The sequence below is a fragment of the Rhinopithecus roxellana genome, chromosome 1 (assembly GCF_007565055.1).
Source record: "Rhinopithecus roxellana isolate Shanxi Qingling chromosome 1, ASM756505v1, whole genome shotgun sequence".
Taxonomy (NCBI): Eukaryota; Metazoa; Chordata; class Mammalia; order Primates; family Cercopithecidae; genus Rhinopithecus; species Rhinopithecus roxellana.
This window is the reverse complement of record NC_044549.1, coordinates 82,983,985-83,007,197: the sequence shown is the minus strand read 5'-3', so window position 1 is coordinate 83,007,197 and position 23,213 is coordinate 82,983,985. Positions and strand designations below refer to the sequence as shown.

The window sequence follows — 23,213 nt, the reverse complement described above, 5'->3', positions numbered from 1 at the left end:
AAGCTGGCTCTGTTTATATGTTGTCTGTCTGCCTCTAATAATCCCGCGGGGTCTGTATATGAGACTGATCTAGTCCTGGCGGACGCGCTATAGGACAGTCAGTGGAGGCTGGTGGGAGACGTCCTCCGGTACTCATCTGGGGCTCTGTATTCTGTGGCCCATCTGCTTCTGGTCAGGTCCTAAGCCCGAGACACGCTAGTGATCAATATATCTTGGTTGTTGGAAGTTATCTGTTGCTCGCCCCTTACTAATTTACCTTGATTTACAGGAGCTTCGGGGCCAGTCCTGTACCAGGCACTAATATCCCTTACCACCCATCTTCTATCAAAAGGACTTCCTCGGAATGGGCAACTCCCAGACCACACCACTTTCTCTCCTTGTCAATAATTTTAAAGATGTGAGAGCAAGGGGACATGATCTCAGTATAGAACTTAAAAAGGGAAAATTAATAACCCTCTGCTGCTCTGAGTGGCCCACCTTCGGCGTAGGCTGGCCAGCTGAGGGAACTTTTTGCCTCCCCATTATCTTCCAGGTAAAATCAAGGGTTTTCCTGCCAGGTCGTTTGGGACACCCAGATCAGATCCCCTACATTTTAGTCTGGCAAGATCTGGTGGAAAATCCGCCCCCGTGGCTAGCTCTCTTTCTGCTGACCTCTGAACCCTGTAAAACCCTAGTCACGCAACCAACTGGGACCACCAAAAGACCAAAAACTCCAACTGCTCCCTTGCACCCTGTGTTGCCTGACAGCCGGGACCTCGCATCCTTGGAACCCCCACCTTATCCACCCCCTCCCGGACCCCATGCCCAAGCCCAACCGGCCACACTCCCAGGAAGCCATGAGGGCCGAGAAGCGGCCGCGGCACCAGGAGAAACTGAAAGTGAACATGGCTCGGGAGGGCTGGCAGGGCGAATGCACGGGCATGTCCAGCGTGAGGCAACTCCGCGAGTTCCTGATTCCACTGTAGCCCTCCTCTTAAGGGAAATAGGACCCCCCAATGACATAGGTAACCCTAGACTCCAGTATTGGCCATTCTCTACCAGTGACCTGTACAACTGGAAGACTCAGAATGCCCGGTTCTCTGATAACCCCAAGGACCTAACAGCCCTTCTAGATAGTGTCATGTTCACTCATCAGCCCACCTGGGATGACTGCCAACAGCTCCTCCGCATTCTGTTCACAACAGAGGAATGGGAGAGAATCCAGGTAGAGGTTAGAAAGTTGGTTCCTGGAGATGACGGTCAACCGACTGCAAACCCCGACCTCATTAATGCAGCATTTCCCTTGACCAGGCCAACGTGGGACTACAATACAGCAGAAGGTAGCGGAAAGCTACTCGTTTATCTCCAGACTCTAATGGCGGGTCTCTGGGCTGCAGCTCGCAAGCCCACTAATTTGGCTAAGGTATATTCTGTTTTACAGGGAAAGACAGAAAGCCCCACTGTTTATCTAGAAAGACTAATGGAAGCCTTTAGACAGTATACACCTATAGATCCAGAGGCACCTGAAAATAAGGCAGCAGTCGTTATGTCCTTTGTCAACCAGGCAGTCCCGATATTAAAAAAAAGCTACAAAAATTAGAAGATTTGGAGGGAAAACAGGTCCAGGACCTCCTTCACATAGCACAGAGAGTTTACAACAACAGAGATGCTCCAGAGGAAAGACAAATTAGGGCCACTGAGAAAATGACCAAAGTCCTGGCAGCGGTCGTCCAAAAAGAACAACCACCGCCAGGAAGCACCCAATCCACGCGTGCCCCTAGGTGCAATCTGAGTAAAGACCAATGTGCATACTCTAAAGAAATTGGTCACTGGATAAAAGACTGCCCCAAAAAGAAACAGTGCCAGCCAGGCCAAGGACAATGGCAGCCCAAATCTATGCCAATACTAGTTACCCAAGATACAGACTAGGGGAGACAGGGTTTGGATCCCCTCCCCGAACCTAGGGTAACTTTACAAGTGGAGGGGTCCCCGGTCCAGTTCCTGGTCGATACCGGGGCACAACGTTCGGTCTTAGTCAAACCCTATGGAAAGTTATCTTCCAACTCCTCCTGGGTTCAGGGGGCCACAGGAACCAAGAAATATCCATGGACAACCCAGAGAGCAGTAAACTTAGGAACCGGGAAAGTGTCCCATAGCTTCCTGGTCATCCCTGACAGCCCTTGTCCCCTGTTGGGGAGAGATCTGTTGACAAAAATGGGGGCACAAATCCATTTTCAACCAGAAGGGCCCAAAGTGACTGACTCCCAAAACAGGCCACTATCTGTTCTTACCGTAACTCTAGAGGATGAGTACCGGCTTCACCAGGAGTTAATGCCTCCTAACCAAAATATAGACTCCTGGCTCCAGAACTTCCCGGAGGCTTGGGCAGAAACAGGAGGGCTAGGGCTAGCAAAGCACCGTCCTGCCATTTTTGTTGAGCTTAAGCCCGGGATGGACCCTGTTCGCGTGCACCAATACCCAATGGCCCTGGAAGCCAAAGAGGGAATTATACCACACATCTGCTGACTCCTAGATCATGGAGTCCTACGCCCCTGCCACTCACCATGGAACACCCTGCTGCTACCAATACAAAAACCCAACAGTAAAGAATATAGGCCGGTACAAGACTTAAGAGAAGTCAATAAAAGGGTAATGGACATACACCCGACAGTGCCAAATCCATACACCCTCCTAAGTACCTTGAATCCTGAAAATCAATGGTATACTGTTCTAGACCTAAAAGATGCTTTTTTTTAGCCTGCCTTTAGCCCCTAAAAGCCAGGAAATTTTTGCCTTTGAGTGGGCAGATTCTGAGAGAGGCATAAGTGGCCAACTGACATGGACCAGACTGCCACAAGGATTCAAAAACTCCCCAACTCTGTTTGATGAAGCCCTCCGTGAAGACTTGGGTGAGTACCGACGCCAACACCCCAGTATAACTCTCTTGAAGTATGTTGATGATCTCTTAATAGCGGCAACGTCCCCAGAGGCCTGCATCCAAGGAACCAAAGACCACCTGAAAACCTTAGGAAACCTGGGTTATCGAGCCTCAGCTAAAAAGGCCCAGATCTGCAGGCCAGAGGTAACCTACTTGGGGTATCTACTTAGAGGGGGATAGCGCTGGCTAACAAATGCTCGAAAAGAAACTGTCCTACAGATCTCCAGACCACAGTCAACATGACAGGTAAGAGAGTTCCTGGGATCTGCAGGGTTCTGCAGACTCTGGATACCTGGCTTCGCTGAACTGGCAAAACCCCTCTATCAGGCTACCAAAGAGCAGCAGCCCTTCAATTGGACTGAAGAGGCTGAGCAAGCTTTCCAGCAAATCAAAACTGCTCTGCTCTCGGCCCCCGCGCTAGGTCTTCCGGATGTCTCTAAGCCTTTCCACTTATACGTGGACAAAAGCCGGGGCATAGCGAAAGCAGTATTAACTCAAAATTTAGGTCCCTAGCGCAGACCGGTTGCATACCTCTCAAAGAGACTGGACCCGGTAGCTGCAGGATGGCCTCCTTGCCTCCGGATGATTGCTGCAATGGCCCTGATGGTCAAAGACGCTAACAAACTGGCCATAGGCCAAGAATTACAAGTCACCACCCCTCATGCTGTTGAAGGCATCCTCCGACAACCCCCTGACCGATGGCTCAGCAATGCTCGGCTTACCCATTATCAAGGGCTGTTACTAAACCCCCTCAGAATAACATTTAAGCCCCCGACAACCCTAAACCCAGCATCATTGCTGCCAGACCCAGACTTAAGTAAGCCGCTCCACAACTGTGCTGAAATACTAGCCCAGGTACATGGAGTCAGAGAAGACCTCCAGGACCGACCGCTATCGGATGCAGACCTCACCTGGTTCACTGATGGAAGCAGCTTCGTTCACCAAGGACAGAGGTATGCGGGGGCGGCGGTAACCTCAGAGACTGAGATACTTTGGGCTGAGCCTTTACCTCCAGGAACATCGGCTCAAAAGGCTGAGTTAATAGCCTTGGCACAAGCCCTAAAACTAGGCAAAGACCGTAAACTGACAGTATATACTGACAGCCGGTATGCATTTGCCACTGCCCACACACATAGGGCTATATACAGAGAGAGGGGGCTTCTCACAGCTGAAGGAAAAGATATTAAAAATAAAGAAGAAATCTTAAATCTTCTGGCTGCCCTTTAGGAACCCAAAAAGCTGGCTATCGTCCACTGTCCGGGACATCAAAAAGCCACTAACCCAGTCACTCGAGGAAACAACCTGGCTGACCAGACTGCAAAAGACGTGGCTAAAACCACTCCTCAGCTGCTGGCCCTCCAGCTGCCTGATCCCAGGCCCAGAGAATTGCCCTTTTACCCAGAATACTCAGAAGAAGACCTCCAGTGGATAAGTAAACTCCCCGGAACACAGGTCAGTAATCAGTGGTGGAAAGATTCTAACAACAATACCATTCTCCCAGACAGGTTGGGGCAGCGAGTAATAGCACAAATCCACCGAAGCACTCATCTAGGCCCGCGGCGGATGTTAGATTTGATTCAACACGCTGGACTAAAAATTAAAAATGCCCCTGAAAAAGTAGATGCCACGGTTAAAAACTGTGTAGCATGTCAACTCAATAACGCCAGTCACGGGACCCAGACCACGGGGAAAAGACACAGAGGAGATAGACCTGGTATATATTAGGAAATTGACTTTACTGAAATAAAGCCAGGAAAATATGGATACAAATATTTACTAGTTTTTATAGATACATTCTCAGGATGGGCAGAAGCTTTTCCGACAAAAAAAGAAACTGCACAGATTGTGGCCAAAAAGATCCTAGAAGAAATCCTGCCCAGGTACGGCTTTCCAGTCATGATAGGGTCGGATAATAGGCCGGCCTTCACCGCAAAGGTAAGTCAGGGACTGGCTTCCATCCTTAGGGCTAATTGGAAACTACATTGTGCTTACCGACCCCAAAGCTCAGGTCAGGTAGAAAGAATGAATAGAACATTAAAAGAGACCCTAACTAAATTGACCATGGAGACTGGCGCTAACTAGGTAGTCCTCCTCCCCTACACTCTGTTCCGGGCACGTAACTCTCCTTATAAACTAGGACTTACCCCTTATGAAATAATGTATGGCAAACCACCCCGTATCCTCCCTAACCTTAAAGACAATCTCCTCAAAGCTGACACAGATAATGGTCTTGAACTGTTGTTTTCCTTACAAGCCCTACAGAGAGTTCATGAGGAAGTCTGGCCCAAGCTAAAAGAACTATATGAAGCTGGGCCTCCACCCATTCCACATCAATACAAACCAGGAGACTGGGTCCTCATCAAGCACCACTGACAAGAAACCCTAGAACCCCGGTGGAAAGGACCATTCCAGGTGATCCTGACTACACCTACAGCCCTCAAAGTGGAAGGCATCGCCGCCTGGATTCATCACACCCACGCCAAGCCTATAGACCCGCTCTCGGACCTTGTTACATCCTCGACGGGAGAGGCAGCAACCTGGACAGTTGACCGGACCAAAGAAAACCCTCTAAAACTTGTTCTACGCCGTCAGCAACCTAAACTGTAACTATGACACCTACCTCCTTTACAACTCTTCTACTCTTATGGATCCCTTGTGGGGAGACCCAGGCAAACCCGGCAACATCCCCTTTCACTTGGTGTTTCTTCCTGACTGAGAACTGGACCAATTATGCCCAGACAGAACAAAAGGGCTATGTATTATGCACTGCTGACTGTCCCCCTAGGGGTTGTAACACTCCCATCCATCTAAATTTCACTGATTTTAAACACCAGCCAGGAAAAGCAGCACCCGCAATTTGTTTCCTTTTTGACCAAACACTCTCTTATTGTAATAACTCATGGGTAGAACAAAGTGTCGGCTGTCCACATAGGTCCTGCAAAATCCACACCGTTAAAATCTTAAAAACTTCTGAGTCCCTATCCAGTCAAACGTGGCAGTCACACAATTTCTTTAAAACCACATCAGGCTACACCTGGGTTATCTGGGACCCCTGGGACTCCCGCTGGACTTCCCAGCAAAAAGGGGCTATGTACTTGACTTCAGGAACTACCTGGCCTAGTAGCCGTCTCTTTCTCTGGCGTTCCCTTGTTCAGATCCAGACCACCCTACACGCGGCTATACAGAACCAGGAAAGGGAATTAAATGTCCAGCTTTCAACTTTAACTCCTACCCTCCCCTTTTCCTGGTTATCCCTATTAAGAGAAGGGTTAGAAATTGCAAACGCCACTAGCCTAGGCAATCTCTCTGCATGCTTCTTCTGCGCGGCTCTAGGGCAACCGCCATTAACCTCAGTTCCACTTCCAGGCCATCTAACGCTTCTCTCAGCCTAAACCCTAACAATAACCACATACAACCCCCGATCCCTGACGTCCCCTTGTTCCTAAACCCTGGACAGACACAAGTTTCCTTTTGTTATTCAAATGCTGGCACTACCCTCTGTAATACAACTTCCACTCCCAACTCAACCCTCTTTGCCCCTCCCGGTTCTTTCTTCTGGTGCAATAGGACCCTATACAAGAACCTTTCCACTCAGGCCACTATAACCCTACTGTGTCTCCCTGTCACGCTAGTCCCCCAGCTAACCTTGCGCACCCCTGCAGAATTTTCCAGGTGGGACTCCGCCCCTTTCCCTAGACCAAAACGAGGTATATTCCTCCCCCTAGTAGCCGGAGTCTCACTCACCACGTCCTTAGTTGCTGCAGGACTAGCCGGGGGAGCTTTAGGTCACTCCCTTATCAGCACTGCAAAACTCTCTCATCAATTCTCCATAGCTATGGAAGCTTCCGCCGAATCCCTTGCCTCATTACAGAGACAATTGACTTCCCTTGCCCAAGTTACTTTACAAAACCGCCATGCACTAGACCTGTTAACGGCCGAAAATGGAGGGACCTGTCTTTTCCTCAGAGATGATTGTTGTTTCTACATAAATGAATCTGGACTCGTAGAAACGTGAGTTCAACAACTACATAAACTCAGCCTAGAATTGCAGAAACAACAATTCACCTCTGCTGCCAACAGCTGGTGGAATTCCTCCATGTACTCCCTTCTAGTGCCCCTCATAGGACCATTCATAAGTATACTTCTCTTACTCACTATAGGACCATGTGTAATAAACAGATTAACAAACTTTGTAAAAGAAAGACTCAACACTGTCCAGCTTATGGTCCTGAGAGCCCAGTACCAACCTGTACTCACCGAGACTTCCGAGTCAGACATATAAGACCCAAGATTGGCTCTCAAGATACTAGAGAGAGGGGGGAATGAGGAGTGGAAAAATACTGGATATCAGAGGTCAGAAAAGTCAGGAAACCCCCCTTAGTCCTAAAACAACAAGGTTATCTGGAAAGTCCCTAGCAGGGCAAGCGGCCGTTTGTGGTTTGGTCAAAGGGCGGGAACCAATGAACAACTGACTAATGTTTAACTTTAAATGTCAGCCAATTATAAACCTACAACTGTAAAAATCCCCAGTGACTCTGTAACTTGCTGTGACTTGTTTGTGTCTGACTATAAAAGACGGCTGAACACTGAGCTCAGGGTCTCTCCCTAGGATCGGATACCTAGCTGGAGGGAACCGAGTTCGAACTTGAAATAAAGCGATCCCTGCCGCTTGGCTTTGTCTCTGGACTCTGGTGGTTGCTTTCGGGTCATCGCGGGTCTAGGCATTACATCTCCTCAAATCTCATGTTGAATTATAATCCCCAGTGTCAGAAGTGAGGCCTGGTGGGGGTGATTGGATCATGGGAGGCTGATTCCTCATGAATAGCTTAGCGTCAGTCCCTTGGTGCTATCTCCACAATAGTGAGTGAGTTTTGGAGATGCGGTTGTTCAAAGGTGTGCAGCACCTCCCACACTCTGTTATGCCCCTGCTTTTCCCATGTGAAGTGCCTGCTCCTATCTCGCCTTCTGCCATGAGTCAAAGCTCCCTGAGGCCTCCCCAGAAGCTGACTGGATGCCAGTGCCATGTTTGTACAGCCTCCAGAACTGTAAGCCAATTAAATGTCTTTATAAATTACCCAGTCTCAGGTAGTTTTTTATAGCAATGTAAGAATGGCCTAATCGAATTGGGAAACTTAGATACAGCTTTAAATTTTAAGCATTGTCTCTAACCATTTCATTTGATTTGCCCTTTCACATCAGTGAAATGAAACTGAACACCTTTGAGGGATTTTATCTATTGAAGTATGCAATACGCATGCTAAACATCATTGAGGAGCCAGAAGACTGAGGTGGAGGGACTAGCTAGAGTAAAAGCAGGGCCTACCTTCCAAATTTACTTTTTACTGGAAAAAATGTCAAACCATCACTATCTGACAGTTAACTTCTTCTTGGATAATATTTGAAAAGGAGATGTTATTTTATGTCATTTATGGAATTTTAAACCCTCAGGAATAATTTAGTCTAATGCTTTCAATTTACATATGAGGAAGCTGAAGCCAAGCTAATTTAAATAATTTCTCATGAGATTACCAGCTAATTACATGCAAACCTAGAATTAGACCTCAGGTTTCCTGACTGACATACTAAGGTACCATATCAATTAAAGTTATGTGATTGCAAGCAACAGAAACTAATTCTGACTAACTTGTGCAGAACAGGGATATATGCAAAGTAAATTTTGGGTAGTTTAACAAAGTCTAGTGTCAATTGTAGTATAATTTTTTTGGAGGAGAGGTGAGGACTAGAAATAGTTAAGTAATGTAAAATGTATTTTAAATTTAAAAGATCAGAATTGTGATGTGTGAAGTGCAAAAAATATATGATTTAATAATTTATTAAGTCATATAACATAAAATCCATTTTAAAGTGAGCAATGCAGTGGCATTTAACTCACTGACAATGCTGTGCAACCACCACCTCTATCCAGTTCCAAAACATTTCCATCCCTCTAAAATAAAACTCCTCATTTCAATGCAGTTTCTCTTCATTTCCCCAAACCTTGTCAGCCACCTATCTGTATTCTGTCTATGTGGATTTACCTATTCTGGATATTTTATGTAAATGAAGTGATACAATGTATGAGCTTCTACATCTTGTTTCTTTCACTTGGCATGTTTTCAAGGTTCACCCAGGTTATAGGATGTATCAGAAGTTTATTTGTTTCTTAGGGCTGAATAATATTGCATTGTATGGATATATTATAATTTGCTTGTCTTTTGATTCGTTGATGGATGTTGATGGACAAGTGGGTTGTTTGCATCTTTTGGCTATTGTGAATAGTGCTGCTATGAACATGTATGCACATGTACCTGTTTTACAACCTGTTTTCAATCCATATGGATATATACCTATGAGTGAAATTTCTGGGGTACATGGTAATTCCATATCTAAATTTTTGAGAAACTGCCAAACTGTTTTCCACAGTGGCTAAGCCACGTATACTCCCACCAGCATTGTTGGAGAGTTCCAGTTTCTCCATATCTTTACCAACATTTGTTATTTTCCATTAAAGAGAATGATAGCCATCCTATTAGGTGTGAAGCAGCATGTCCTTGTGGTTTTCATTTGCATTTCTCTAGTGACAAATGATGAGCATCTTTTCAGGTGCTTGTTGGCTATTTGCATATTTTTTTCTGGAGAAATGTCTGCTAGAGTCCTCTACTCATTACATGTTTTGTTGTTGTTGTGTTTTTGTTTTTGTTGTTGTTGAGTTGTAAGAATTTCTTATACTGTATATTCTGGATACTAGACCCTTATCAAATGTATGATTTGCAAATATGTTCTCTCATTCTGTAGATTGTCTTTTCATTCTTTTCATTTTTTTGATAATGTCTTTGAGGTATAAAGGTTTCTAATTTTGATGAGGTACAACTTATCTATTTTTTCTTTTGTTGCTTGTGCTTTTGTTGTCATATATAAGAATTCATTGCCAAATGTGAGGGTAATGATTTTACCCCATGCATCCTTCAAAGAGGTTTACAGTTTAGCACTTATATTTAGGTCATTGCTCCATTTTGAGTTAATTTTTATATATGGTGTGAGGGAGGGGTTCAGCTTTATTGTTGGCATGTATGGTTATTCAGTTGTTCCAGTGCTATTTGCTGAAGAGATTATTATTTCTTCATTAAATGGACTTAGTACCTTTGTTGAACATCTGTGTACATCATGAAACTTCAGAGTGTCTCCCTTGTGGAGTTTGCTTAGAGTCCTGCTATAATAGAAGAATGTTGGTAGGCAGCAAATATCCACTATGCAGCCCAGCCACTGACCCATCTTTGTGTGAAATTCTGATACACACATATTTTCTTCTGTTGAATTTTCAGCAATAGTGACCTGCAAGAATTTCAGATTTGTGTATTTGTTAATTTGGGATAATTATTAAAAGAAAGACCTGGGGTCAGAGCATTAAAAACAGAGATAAAGTCAAAGGTAGAGTAAGAACAGAGTTTTTCAATTCAACTTGTCTCCAGGGTCTGTATACACACTGGAGTCTTTCCTTCTGTGCCAGGCTGTCCAATAGAAATATACTGTGAACCACAAATGTAAGCCCCATTTGTAATTTTACATTTTCTGGTAGCCACATTACAAGGAGTAAAAAGAAACAGATGAGATTAATTCTAATAATATATTTCACTTATCCAAAAATATTAAAAATATTAGTTTTCACCCTGTAATCAATATAAAAAATTATTGATGTGGTATTTTACAGTTTTTTCCTACTAAATCTTTGAGGTCTGGTGTGTATTTTACACTTACAGCATGTCTGAATTTGGACAAGGCACATTTTAATGTGGCTAGTGGCTTCTATATTGGACAGTAGAATTTATATCAAAAGCACCCATAAACAGTATGTAAAAAAATAACTGTGTTCCAGTAAAGCTTTGTTAACAAAAATAGGTGGCAGGACACATGTGATGGTTAATTTTGTGTCAACTTGACTGGGCTGAGAGATATGCTCATTATTCCTGGGTGTGTCTGCAAGGGTGTTTCTGGAAGAGATTAGCATGTGAATCAGCAGACTGAGTAAAAGTCACCCTCATCAAGGTGGATGAGCATCACCCAATCTCTTGAGGACATGAATAGAACAAAACAGTGCAGAAATGGCAAATTCACTTCTCTGTTTGAGCAGGTATATCCATCTTCTTCTGTCCTCAGATATCAGAGCTCCTGGATCTTGGGCCTTTGGTCCGACTCTGAACTGGGACTTAAACTATTGACTCTCCTGGTTCACAGGCTTCTGGGTTTGGACTGGAACTTTCCTGGGCCTCCAGCTTGCAGATGGCAGATAGTGGGTCTTCTCAGCCTCCATAATGGCACGGGCCAGTCCCTCACAATAAATCTGTTTTGTATATCTACATTTATCCCATTGGTTCTGCTTCTCTAGAGAAGCCTGGCTAATATACTATCTTTGGTTTGTAGGCGGTAGTTTCCCAGTCTCTGTTCTAGGCTGTTCTTTTTAGCTTTGTTTGCAACAGAGAGGATCTTCTTTTCCCCAAGGCTGATTGTTTAGGTGTATGAGCCCCTTTGCTTACTTCCAGTGTCTTAATATGTCCAGCCTCTGGGAATGTGTTTTCCCTGCTCCTTCTGGTTTTGCTGTGCCAGAAATGAGGTGGGATGAAGAGTACTTCAATTCTTGGGGGTGACTTCTGTGAGTGGATAAGGGAAATGAAAGAAGCTCTTAGGTGCTCTGGCTTCAGGATAGAGAATATAAAACTTACTGCTTACATACACCCCTTACCCTGTGAAGATTCACCTTCTGGTAGTACACCTTGTGTTCCTTATCACTCTAAAACAGTCTCTGAATCCTTCCCATCCATAAAAGACCTCTTGAGGTCTCCTAGCTCTGGAAAGTTCCTGGCTCCAATGAGGAACCATGAGGAGGTTAAAACTGAAACTTTAAGTTTCATATGGACAAGTTTACTGTATATAAAGTTCTGTATTTTCAGCAGACAGAATATTATTTACCTATAGGAGGTCCTCAATACATATTTGTTGAATGAATGAAGGAATACATGAATGGACTATCAAAGCAGCTCCAGTTCTGGACTCCAATCACTCATGTTGGTAATAATTTGGTTGCTAAAATCTCCTCTTATGTTCTGTAGCTCAAAAATGCGATGCCCAGATGCTTTAAAATGATGCCACTTGATTCACTCACCTGCCATGAGCATCTGAGCAGTTAGTTCCCAATGACCCAACATGCCTTGATTTATTGTTCATTTGATTTAGCTTACAGAAGGTGACCTCACTTTATTTTCCTGCCAGAGTTCTTCCCTGGATCACGGTTGGTGGTGGTCCTCAGGGAATAAATTTCAGGCGATGGCGCCCAGTCATTTTAGGTTACCTGTTCAGTATAACTTTCATGTGCCTGTCTTAGTGAACACAGGCCTTGAGGCTGATGATGGCATTTTGTAGACTGGTTACAGTGACCTATAGTTCATAGAACAGTAGCTGGATTACCTACAAGATAACAACATTCTCACTTGTGGGTAAAATGTGTCATTGTTTCTGGGAACTGAACTTTGAAAAATAAATAAAAATCCATACCTTGATTCCCAAAGCTTTGGCATTTAACTGGGATGTTAGAGTAGATGAATTCAATTTACATGAGGTGGGGTAAAAAAGAAAAAATTGAAACTATTTAACAGATTTTCATCTCTATATATGTATACTAGTAACAAAGAATCAGCAAATTTTGAGGTTGAGACACTCAGGCAGAGTTCCACCTTTTGGGCAATTGGGCAACTCTGATTTTGCATTCCTCAGGATTTGCTAAAAAGTTTTATAACAAAGATGGCTCCAGATTCTGGGTGGTAACCTGTAAGACCTTGTGACTCTGCATATTCATAGAGGACTTTGAAAAAGTATCTGAATTTTACAGTGACAAATTTTAATAACTTGTTTGTGTATCATTAACAAGCTTCTCATGGTTACCAAAACTTATAAACAAAGTCATTTTGCCACTGCAGATAGTATCCTTCTACATCTGAATATGACCTTGAATTAAAAAAATAAAATAACTTTTGTTTATAGTCCTTTTTTGCTGAACAAGAATAGCTTTTGAAATCGGGTTGAAGCATGTCACTTCTCTGCTCAAAACACTACAAGGGCCCCTTATTTCATTCCATGTAAGTGCTCAAATCTTTTACAATGGATAAGGAAGCCCTTTCCATACCCAGGATCCACACTTCTCTTACCGTTTTACTTGCCTTCTCCCCTTACTCTCCTCCAGCCACATGGGACCCTTGCTGTTATGCAAACAGACCTGCTCTAGGGCTTTTGCACAGGCTTTCCCCTTTGAAACTTTCACCCCGGCAGCTCACAGCCTGCCTGTCCTTTAATGTAACCTTTTCAATGAAAGTACCAGACCTGCCATATTTAAAATTCTTGTCTCTTCATCCTCCTGATCCCTCTAAGCCTGCTTTATTCTTTTTGTCCTTAGCCTTGAACTGTCCAATATACAGTTTAACTGAGTGACTTATGTTTCTTGTATCTGCTTTCCCACCACTAGAATCTAAACTTTGTGAATACAAGGATCTTTGTCCTCTTTGTTCAGCGATATGTCCAACAGAAGTTTCTGTGATGATTAAAATGTATATGGTAGACATTAGCCACATGTGTTAATTGAGAACTTAAATGTGGTTAGTGCAAATAAACCCTTGAATTTTAATTTTATTTAATTTTATCTAACTGAAATGTAAATAGTCACTTGTGGCTAGTGGCTATATGCCATAAATGACACTGTAGATCTTGAAAACTTATTGAATGAGTGAATGAATGAATGTCTCTTTAGAGTGTTGCTTCTCATACTTTAAAGGAATTACCTGGGGTTCTTGTTAAAAATGCAGATTCTGGCCAGGCACGGTGACTCACGCCTGTGATCCCAGCAATTTGGGAGGCTGAGGTGGGTGGATCGTTTGAGCCCAGGAGTCAAGACCAGCCTAGGCAAGATGAAGAAACCCTGTCTCTACTAAAAATAGAAAAATTAGCCTGGCATGGTGGTATGTGCCTGTAGTCCCAGCTAATCGGGTGGCTGAGGTGGGAGGATCACCTGAGTCTGGGACGCAGAGGTTGCAGTGAGCTGAGATCGTACCACTGCACCCCAGCCTGGGCCACAGAGCGAGACCCTGTCTCAAAAACAAACAAACAAACAAAAATGTCTATTCTGATGCAGGTCTAGGGTGGAGCCCAAGAGCCTGAGGGTCTAACAAGCTCCCAGGTGATAGCTCTTTACACTTTTCATAGCAAGGCTCTGGAAGACTAATATTGCCTTGCTTTTAGTTTGTGTGTTTATTAAAATAGACCAGGCGATTCCTCTTTTCCTGGACAAGAGGGATTACTAACAATAACCTGTTAGACTCAAATCACAGTTGGTAGGCCCAAAAGACCACCAAAAGAAAAAAAAAATCCTTTACCTCTGATAGGAATGTAATTCGCTTCCTACCTTTTCTCTCTAATTTGGCTGAACTCAGTTGTGGTGCATTTAGAAAGTTTTTTGTTAAATGCTGTTTTTTTGGAAGACAGTTTGTAGTTGCTTAATGTGCCTACCTGACTTGTGATCCATTTTTTTCAGGTCGCTGAGGATGTGTCCCTCACAAAGAATTTTTAAGTGGTACTGGATGGCTTAGTTCTGCATCCTTCTATTATCTGAGCTAGCCAGCTAAATCAGATTCCCACAGTAAAAAAATCTCATCAATCTTTTCCATTGTTATAATCACATTGTTCATCTACAGAATAAACATCATCCAGTTATTCCCTCGGGGAAGAGTTTAAATCTTGTTCATACACCTTACATTGCTGCAAACCCATGGTCGTTCTTCTTAATTATCATATGCTCTTTTCCAGGTGGATTTTTGTCAGAGCGGTAAATCTTGGTGCAGATCAATTTTAGGTGTTGTTAGTATTTAACAACAATTAAGGTACTGATGAATATATATAATATTGCCTGATTTATCATTCCCTTGCAGGCTCTTCACAATATATCAGAGACACAATTTACAGTACCTGTCAGAAGAAAAAGGGTATCATCTTAAAAACCTGATTTTGTTTTGTTTTTCTCAGAAGAGCATGAGGAATGGGTGTATATTTGAACCATTCTGGAAGAGCCTTGGTCTAGCCTCTGTCTTTATTTGCTGTAACTGTGCCTGACCTAGACCTCCAGGAATATTCTACTACCTCAGGACTACTAAGTGGGCCCTTATATATTTTCTCTGTTTTTTTTTTTTTTTTTTTTTGTTGTTGTTGTTGTTTTATTTTTGGATTATTTTCTTCCTTCTGCCTGGAATCCCTCTGTCCAGTTCCTACACCTTCCTGGTCCCTGAAATCAGCCATGTCAACTCTTAAGGCTATCAACAACCATCACAGTAGTAGGTAATGTTCATTGAGTGAGCACTTTTGAATTATGGGGCACTGGGCTAAGTGCTTCACAGATGTTGTCTTATTTGATCCTCACTACGGTGCTCTGAGTCAGGAGTTACTATTCTCCTTTTTTAGATTAAGAAGCAGAGGCTTAGAGAGGCCAAGTAACTTGGCCATGTTCACACAGTTAGTGAAGGAGTCTGGGTTTGAGCACAGGCTGCCTGATTCTAGAATCCTTCTTTCTAGTATGCCATACTTTATAGATTTATCTTTCTCCCTGGAACCTGCCTCCTTGCCCTTGCTTCTTTTGAGGCAGGTGAGACTGGTGCCATTAACCAGGACCTGGTTAACTCATGGGGTCTCTCCCTTGTCTTCCCATAGCATGTTATATCTATAAATGCTTTGCCTTTTATATTATAGGTTTATGTGTTTGTCCTCCGTGCTCAACTGTCTTGGAGGCAGGAAGGGGCCATATCTTACTTCTCTGTATATCTCCATAGTTTTTGTGAATTGTAGAAAGCTATCTTGACTTTCCCTAAGTTGCATTTCCATATAATAAATTTTTCTATAATGATGGTGGAACTTGAAGCTATGAGCCCACTTGATCGTTGTGCAGGATAGGAATTGCCAACATAGTATATTTAAATACAATAATCTAATTTGGTAGCCTCACCTGAAGCTAAAACCATTTATAACCTAACCTTAGTGATTTGAAGATGAGCCTAGGGCTCTGCGTAAGAACTTCTAGGTTCCTCTTAGTTTAAAATAATGGTCAATTTAGTGGTATGCTGGTAAATGTTTAACAACTGGCTCTCAAGGAAAAATATGTGTATATGTGCACATGTATGCACTAATATGCATGTTTGCATGTGTGTTTATTAATTTTACTGATATAAAGGACATGTAACATATAATTTATAAATATAAATAAAATAATCACTACTCTTGATTGTAAATTCTGGATAGCCAGTAGATTCTCACACACTGCTTTGGTTGATTTTTGCCAAACTCTTATATCCATAGCCAGTCTATGTTTGCAACTGATGAACAAGGATCTTTCTGTCATACATATTGTATGATAGTTTATAATACTGGAAGAATAGGTTCTCTATTTATGTGTGTGTGTTATTCAGAATATAACAGCCACAGACATGGCACACTTTAAGTTAATCTGCATATTCTCCATCACTCTCAAGTCAAAAAAATGATACTGAGTATTGATCTGTGGCATTTGCCAGTTTGACTGATTTCAAGCTACAATGTGAATTTACTGAAAGTGAATTGGGAAGAGATACATGTAGCACGCTATGACGTATTATATAGTGTTTCCACTCTACAAATATAATAGGTGCAAATAACCCCTTAAAGAGTAAAGATAATAAAAGTATAAGGGGTGGGGGCGCTGGCACATGCCTGCAATCCCAGCACTTTGGGAGGCCAAGGTGAGTGGATCACCTGAGGTCAGGAGTTCGAGACCAGCCTGACCAACATGGCAAAACCCTGTCTCTACTAAAAATACAAAAATTTACCAGGCATGGTGGCAGACACCTGTAATCCCAGCTACTTGGAAGGCTGAGGCAGGAGAATTGCTTGAACACAGGAGGCAGAGGTTGCAGTGAACCAAGATCGCGCCACTGTACTCTAGCATGGGTGACAGAGCCAGACTCTGTCTCAAAAAAAGAGAAAAAAGTATAAGGACATGATGAGCTTCATGTATTTATTTCTTCAAAATATTTTTATTTAATTGTAACTTTTATATTTTAATTTATAAAATTATATAATAATTTAAAATAATATCTGTGTTTAACAGCTGATATGCAAAGTTTCTGAAATTTAGCAAATTGCAGGTAAGCCTCTGGGAGGCAGCTCCAGTATGCAACTGTTTAAATCCAACTCAAAAGTGGTGTTTGGTTATCAGAGCTGGGATGTGGGAAGGTGAGGTTTGAATTCTAGCTCTGCCTTTTACTATCAGTTTAAAAATTAAATTACTCTTTGTTAAAGCTCATTGTAAGCTTTAGCAGGGGTGTCCAATCTTTTGGCTTCCTTAGGCCACATTGGAAGAAGAATTGTCTTGGGCCACCCGTAAAATACACTAACAGCAACTGATGAGCTAAAAAAAAAAAAAAGAAGAAGAAGAAGGCAAAAAAGTATCATAATGTTTTAAGAGAGTTTAGGATTTTATGTTGGGCTGCATTCTAAGCTATCCTGGGCTGTGTGCAGCCTGTGGGCTACAGGTTGGACAAGCTTGCTTTAAAGTATTTTATAAACCTAAGATTTCTATGGTCAGGTAAGGCTGGTGAAAAAAAGTGCAGCGAGCCAGGCCCCATGCTGAGAGCTTTACCTGCATTATCCCGTTTCTTCTTGACTTCTTGTTAGTACCATTATTACTGTCATTCTGTAGAAGAGGAAACTAAGGCTCGGAGATAATTGGAGGTACACTGGTCAGCGGTGGAGCTGGCCTCACACCTAGGCCCCCCCAAACACTCTTGGCTTCTGTTAAGGAAAGCAGAGATGAGAGGAAGTAAAAAATGGCAGACAGAGAGCATGAAGCTGACTCTTTCATCATATTTCTCTTCTCTTACTCTTCATTCTTCTTCTGGAAGTGGGTGCAGTGATGGCTTTTTTCTTCTCCCTGAGCATAAAATCATTTCATGCTTGTTGCAGAACAGCAGAAAATGCATGAAAGCATAGAGGTAAAGATAAAAATGATCCTATCACCCAGATAGAACCAAGATTTTAACATTTAGAAATATGTACCATTAAATTTTTGTGCATATAACATATAAAATGTAAATAATATATAATAGGGTAAACATCAACATATACTTTTATTTAACAATTACTTCTTTTTATTGTTATTACCTGAATTTAGAAAAGGTAACTCTTTTGAAAACTACAGTCCTTAGCTATTTGGAAAGTAAAACTCAGGGGCTAGAACTGCAGAAACAAAAGCTACAGAAACAAAATCACCAAATCTTTTCCTAGTATTCCAGTTTTTCCCCTACATAAGATAGTCACCAGAGAGATTAACAAACACTACCTGAGTAATTTGAGCTTAACTTCCATTTCTTACTTTGCTCCCTCCCTTGGTAGATGGGAAGTGGGAGAGTCAAAGTTTAGATGATTTGTAAACTCAGTATTTATTTCTTGGATAATTCTGTATTTGATCTAACATTGGGAACATTTTCCATATTTCTATTTCTGATCTTTAAATCTGAATTCTATTAGTGCCTTGTTGATAAGGAGGAGATAATATTTTCATGTTCAATGTGCTTATCCATTCAAAAGGTAAAAGTCAACTAAAATTCATTCCTTGGTTCAAGCTAGAGTTTCATACAGTTAGCACTTTGGAGACATTGCCCATGAAGAACGAAATCATATAGAGTGACATTCGGTCACTGACCTAACTAAGGGGACTTTTGGGGGCTTTAATCTACTGCAGCAATAATCATATTTGACCACAATCAGTGAAACGTTTCCCCTTTTACATTCAGTTGTGTGATCAGTGAAATAATTTAATAAGCTCTGTCCTACAGCCCATAACATATAAGTCCTGTGTGGTTTGGCCTAATAAATCCTTATCCCTGTCTTGATCTTCAGATGTCTAACAGGTCGTATTACTCTGAAAGAAATGTCTTCAGATTTTGCACATAAGAATATGTTGGTCATTTTTCTGTTTAAGGTAGCCAAGCTACATAGGGATGAAAACACAATGTCTAACTGGGAAATGGAGAGTGGAGAGAAGGCGAAAAAGGCATATTCTTTACTGACAATTCATAGATATAGACAAGGTAATGTCAAAAACGTATCTTTACGGCTTTTATAAACACTCTTGAAAACAATGGTATACTGTAAGGTTATTACTCAAAAAAGAAAAGCTGTCACTTGTACATTAATCAGAGTTGCTCTATAAAGAATGTTTCCTGAGAAACTAGTGGTTACTAACAGAAGCAATGTTTAGCATATTTTATTTTACAGCATATTGTCAATAGCTATGATCATATTTCATTTTGAAGATAAACTTTAAAATCATAAAATGTGTTCTCTTTTGAAATATTTTGGTAGCTTCATTTAAATTACAGTTTTGTTACAGTATTTATTCACCTGGCATTGTTAGACTATTCCATCTTTATATATTTGGTGATAACCAGCTTCTTGACAATGTTTTTCTTTCTTTGCCTGTACTTTGCTCATACATACAAATGTAAACTTAAACCTATAATTATATAGATTTTTTTTCTTAAAAAGAAAGAGAAAAACCAAACAGAAGCTCTTTCCTTAAGAAATAAAACTCAGCCTGTGCAGAAAATTTAAAGCTTAGGAGAATTCTTAGCTCAGCCTCTTTGAAGACCTAATCTTATCAGTTTTCTAGTTTTGAGTGGAAGAAAGTTTGTATTTAAACTTTGCCTCTGTATTGTTTGGTTAGGTTTTTTTGTTGGGGGAGAAGTGGGGGAAATAGGGTTGCAAGTGACAACCTTGCAGGTTGGATGACAAGAATATAACTCTCATCTGTAGCAGAATCTCTTCTGCTTGCATCACAAATTTTCATTTTATAAAATATACTGTGTTATTTCTCCAGTTTGATTGGCTTTTATAATACTGTCCAAGATGAAAATCATATGAATAATTTAATTAGACCCCATTTGTCAATTTTGGCTTTTGTTGCCATTGCTTTTGGTGTTTTAGTCATGAAGACTTTGCCCATGCCTGTGTCATGAATGGTATTGCCTACATTTTCTTCTAGGGTGTTTATGGTTTTAGGTTTTACGTGTAAGTCTTTAATACATCTTGAGTTGATTTTTGTATAAGGAGTAAGGAAGGGGTCCAGTTTCAGTTTTCTGCATATGGCTAGCCGGTTTTCCCAATAACATTTATTAAATAGGGACTCCTTTCCCCATTGCTTGTTTTTATCAGGTTTGTCAAAGATCACATGGTTGTAGATGTATGGTGTTATTTCTGAGGCCTCTGTTCTATTTCATTGGTCTATATATCTGTGTTGGTACCAGAAACGTGCTGTTTTGGTTACTGTAGTCTTGTAGTATCGTTTGAAATCAGGTAGTGTGATGCCTCAGGTAGTGTGATGCCTTCTTTTTGCTTAGGATTGTCTCGGTTATACGAGCTCTTTTTTTGGTTTCATTTGAAATTTAAAGTAGTTTTTTCTAATTCGGAAGAAAGTCAACGGTAGCTTGATGGGGAAAGCATTGAACCTATAAATTACTTTGGGCAGTATGACCATTTTCACAATATTGATTCTTCCTATCCATGAGCATGGAATGTTTTTCCATTTGTGTCCTCTCTTATTTCCTTGAGCAGTGATTTGAAGTTCTTCTTGAAGAGGTCCTTCACATCCCTTGTAAGTTGGATTCCCAGGTATTTTATTCTGTTTGTAGCAATTGTGAATGGGAGTTCACTCATGATTTGGCCCTCTGTTTGTCCATTACTGGTGTATAAGAATGCTTGTGATTTTTGCACCTTGATTTTGTATCCTGAGACTTCGCTGAAGTTGCTTATCAGTGTAAGGAGATTTGGGGCTGAGATGATGGGGTTTTCTAAATATACACTCATGTCATCTGCAAACAGAGACAACTGGACTTCCTCTCTTCCTATTTGAATACCCTTTATTTCTTTCACTTGACTCATTGCCCTGGCCAGAACTTCCAACACTATGTTGAATAAGAGTGGTGAGAGAGGGTGTCCTTGTCTTGTGCCAGTTTTCAAAGGGAATGCTTCCAGCTTTTGCCCATTCAGTATGATATTGGTTGTGGGTTTGTCATGAATAGCTCTTATTATTTTGAGATACATTCCATCAATACCGAGTTTATTGAGTGTTTTTAGCATGAAGGGCTGTTGAATTTTATTGAAGGCCTTTCTGCATCTATGGAGCTAATCATGTAGTTTCTGTCATTGGTTCTGTTTATGTGAGGGATTATGTTTTTCTGATTTGCGTATGTTGAACCAGCCTTGCATCCCAAGGATGAAGCTGACTTGATCATGGTAGATAAGCTTTTTGATGTGCTGCTGGATTTGGTTTGCCAGTATTTTATTGAGGATTTTTGCATCGATGTTCATCAGGGATATTGGCCTGAAATTTTCTTTCTTTGTGTCTCTGGTATCCATATTATGCTGGTCTCATAAAATGAGTTAGCGAGGAGTCCCTCTTTTTCTATTTATTTTTGGAATAGTTTCAGAAGGAATGGTACCAGCTCCTCTTTGTACCTCTGGTAGAATTCAGCTGTGGATCCATCTGGTCCTGGACTTTTTTTGGTTGGTAGGCTATTAATTACTGCCTCAATTTCAGAACTTGTTATTGGACTATTCAGGGATTTGACTTCTTCCTGGTTTAGTCTTGGGAGGGTGTATGTGTCCAGGAATTTATCCATTTCTTCTAGATTTTCTAGTTCATTTGCATAGAGGTGTTTGTAGTATTCTCTGATGGTAGTTTGTATTTCTGTGGGATCGGTGGTGATACCCCCTTTATCATTTTTTATTGCATCTATTTGATTCTTCTCTCTTTTATTCTTTATTAGTCTTGCTAACAGTCTAGCAATTTTGTTGATCTTTTCAATAAAACAGCTCCTGGATTCATTGTTGAAGGGTTTTTTTGTGTCTCTATCTGCTTCAGTTCTGCTCTGATTCTAGTTAATTCTCGCCTTCTGCCAGCTTTTGAATTTGTTTGCTCTTGCTTCTCTAGTTCTTTTAATTGTGGTGTTAGGGTGTCAATTTTGCATCTTTCCTGCTTTGTCTTGTGGGCGTTTAGTGCTATAAATTTCCCTGTACACACTGCTTTAAATGTGTCCCAGAGATACTGGTAGGTCAGTGACAAAGACAAAACAATGAGTCTTATCTTTTTTCTCATTGGTTTCAAAAAATGTATTTCTTCCTTAATCTCGTTATTTACCCAGTAGTCATTCAGGAGCTCGTTGTTCAGTTTCCATGTAGTTGTGCTGTTTTTAGTGAGTTTCTTAATCCTGAGTTCTAATTTGATTGCACTTTGGTCTGAGAGACTGTTTGTTATGATTTCTGTTCTTTTTCATTCGCTGAGGAGTGTTTTACTTTCAATTATGTGGTCAGTTTTAGAATAAGTGTGATGTGGTGCTGAGAAGAATGCATATTCTGTTGATTTGGAGTGGAGAGTTCTGTAGATGTCTATTAGGTCTGCTTGGTCCAGAGCTGAGTTCAAGTTCTGAATATTCTTGTTAATTTTCTGTCTCGTTGATCTAATATTGACAGTGGGGTATTAAAGTCTCCCACTATTATTTTGTGGGAGTCTAAGTCTCTTTGTAGGTCTCTGAGAAATTGCTTTATGAATCTGGATGCTCCTGTAGTGGGTGCATATATATTTAGGATAGTTTGCTCTTCTTGTTGAATTGATCCCTTTACCATTATGTAATGCCCTTCTTTGTCTTTTTTGATCTTTGTTAGTTAAAAGTCTGTTTTATCAGAGACTAGTATTGCAACTCCTGCTTTTTTTTTTTCTTTCCATTTACTTGGCAAATATTCCACCATCCCTTTATTTTGAGCCTTTGTGTGTCTTTGCATGTAAGATGTGCCTCCTGAATACAGCACACTGATACAGCACACCGATGGGTCATGACTCTTTATCCAATTTGCCAGTCCGTGTCTTTCAGTTGGGGCATTTAGCCTGTTTACATTTAAGGTTAATATTGTTATGTGTGAATTTGATCCTGTCATTATGATGCTAGCTGGTTATTTTGCCCATTAGTTGATGCAGTTTTTTCATAGTGTTGAAGGTCTTTATAATTTGGTATGTTTTTGCAGTGGATGGTACCGGTTTTTCCTTTCCATATTTAGTGCTTCCTTCAAAAGAAATCAGAGTGAAGGGCAACCTACAGAATGGGAAAAAATTTTTGTAATTCATCCATCAGACAAAGTGCTGAGATCCAGAATCTACAAAGAACTCAAACAAACTTACAAGAAA

General features: G+C 41.3%; 1 protein-coding gene across 3 annotated transcripts in view; it reads left to right on the top strand.

The window, feature by feature from the left end:
- Nucleotides 1–23,213, top strand: part of FHIT (fragile histidine triad diadenosine triphosphatase) — a 1,520,982-nt gene that overhangs the window by 201,840 nt on the left and 1,295,929 nt on the right. The window lies entirely within an intron of this gene.